The sequence below is a fragment of the Acinonyx jubatus genome, chromosome D2, assembly GCF_027475565.1.
Source record: "Acinonyx jubatus isolate Ajub_Pintada_27869175 chromosome D2, VMU_Ajub_asm_v1.0, whole genome shotgun sequence".
NCBI classification, from domain to species: domain Eukaryota; kingdom Metazoa; phylum Chordata; class Mammalia; order Carnivora; family Felidae; genus Acinonyx; species Acinonyx jubatus.
Genome location: NC_069393.1, coordinates 39,531,282 through 39,533,639, shown reverse-complemented (window position 1 = coordinate 39,533,639; position 2,358 = coordinate 39,531,282). Strand labels below are relative to the sequence as shown.

The following is a 2,358-nucleotide window of genomic DNA, read 5'->3' as shown; positions in this document are numbered from 1 at the left end:
AGAGTCTCTTATGCTTTGGCTCTCTCCCACTCTAACCTCTCTCTCTCTCTTTTTTTTCTTCCCCTCCTCCATGGGTTCCTGTTAAGTTTCTCAGGATCCACATAAGAGTGAAAACATATGGTATCTGTCTTTCTCTGTATGGCTTATTTCACTTAGCATAACACACCTCACGCCAGTCAGAGTGGCCAAAATGAACAAATCAGGAGACTATAGATGCTGGAGAGGATGTGGAGGAACCCTCTTGCACTGTTGGTGGGAATGCAAACTGGTGCAGCCGTTCTGGAAAACAGTATGGAGGTTCCTCAAAAAATTAAAAATAGAACTACCCTATGACCCAGCAGTAGCACTGCTAGGAATTTACCCAAGGGATACAGGAGTACTGATGCATAGGGGCACTTGTACCCCAATGTTTATAGCAGTACTCTCAACAATAGCCAAATTATGGAAAGAGCCTAAATGTCCATCAGCTGATGAATGGATAAAGAAATTGTGGTTTATATACACAATGGAGTACTACGTGGCAATGAGAAAGAATGAAATATGGCCTTTTGTAGCAATGTGGGTGGAACTGGAGAGTGTTATGCTAAGTGAAATAATTTCAGTTTAAATATCTTTAGTTTGGAGGAAACAATAGAGCCAGCATGCAGAACTCGACCCGAGGATCCCCACTCCCCGGCCCCCAATGCAGTAGAAGAACATGTGATCAAAGAAGAGTACAAAATATGGATAAAGAACATCCATTTTCTTCTTTTCTCTACGATTTGGTGATGACTCATGCTCTGGAGTGGCCTAGCCTAATTGCACAGTGACTTCCAGATGAAACCAGACCAGAAGGGAAAGACTTCAGCACTCATCGACTTGTCCTGGGAACACACACATGGGATGAACAAAACCTCCTTGTGATAGCCCGTGTGCAGCTCCCTAACGATGATGCTCAGTTTGATGCTTCCCACTATGGCAGTGAGAAAGGAGAATTTGGAGGTTTTGGCTCAGTTAGTGGAAACCTTGAAATAGAAATTAAGATCAACCATGAAGGAGAAGTAAACAGGCCACCACGATATGCCCCAGGACCCTTGTGTCACTGCAACAAAGACTCCATCTGGTGATGTTCTTGTTTTTGACTATACCAAACATCCTTCTAAACCAGACCCTTCTGGAGAGTGCAACCCAGACTTGCATCTCCAAGGACATCAGAAGGAAGGCTATGGACTTTCCTGGAACCCAAATCTCAGTGGGCACTTACTTAGTGATTCAGATGACCATACCATCCTCCTGTGGGACATCAGTACTGTTTTAAAGGAAGGAAAAGTTGTGGATGTGAAGACCATCTTTACAGGGCATACAGCAGTAGTAGAAAATGTTTCCCGGCATCTGCCACCTGAGTCTCTGTTTGGGTCAGTTGCTGATGATCAGAAATTTATGATCTGAGATACTCCTTCAAACAATACTTCCAAAGCAAGCCCCTCAGTTGATGCTCATGCTGCCGAAGTGAACTAACTACCTCTCTTTCAATCCTTATAGTGAGTTCATTCTTTTTTTTTTCTAAATAATTTATTTATTTTTTAATTTACATCCAAGTTAGTTAGCATATAGTGCAACAATGATTTCAGGAGTAGATTCCTTAATGCCCCTCACCCATTTAGTCCATGCATCCCTCCACAACCCCTCCAGCAATCCTTTGTTTGTTCTCCATATTTAAGAGTCTCTTACGCTTTGATCAGCTGACAAGACTGTTGCCTTGTGGGATTTGAGAAATCTGAAACTTAAGTTGCATTCCTTTGAATCACATAAGGATGAAATATTCCAAGTTCAGTGGTCACCTCACAAGGCAACTATGTTGGCTTCTGGTGGTACTGATCACAGACTGAATGTCTGCGATTTAAGTAACACTGGAGAGAAACAATCCTCAGAAGGTGCAGAGGACAGGCCACCAGAATTCTTTATTCATGGTGGTCACACTGCCAAGATATCTGATTTCTCCTGGAATCCCAACGAACCTTGAGTGATTTGTTCTGTATCAGAAGACAATATCATGCGGGTTTGGCAAATGGCAGAGACATTTATAATGATGACGATCCTGAAGGACACATGGATCCAGAAAGACAGGGGTCCTAGATATGTTGGTGCTTCTTGTGATTTTAAACTCCTTCTTTTTTTCCTTTCAACCCTGAGGTTGATTTAACACTGGTTTTGACACACGAACTTTGGCTATCCCTCTATGATAAGTACCATCAACAATGGTATAGCCCAAACAGAGGGTGTTTTCTAAATATTAACTGGGGGATTTGATTCAGTAAATCCACAGACTTATATTTGCATTTTCTCCAGGGGGTGCCTGGGTGGCTCAGTCGGTTGGTT

General features: G+C 42.5%; 1 pseudogene; it reads left to right on the top strand.

The window, feature by feature from the left end:
* The first annotated feature begins 752 nt into the window (after nucleotides 1-752).
* On the top strand, nucleotides 753-2,115 carry LOC106970510 (histone-binding protein RBBP4-like; annotated as a pseudogene).
* Nucleotides 2,116-2,358: the final 243 nt, after the last annotated feature.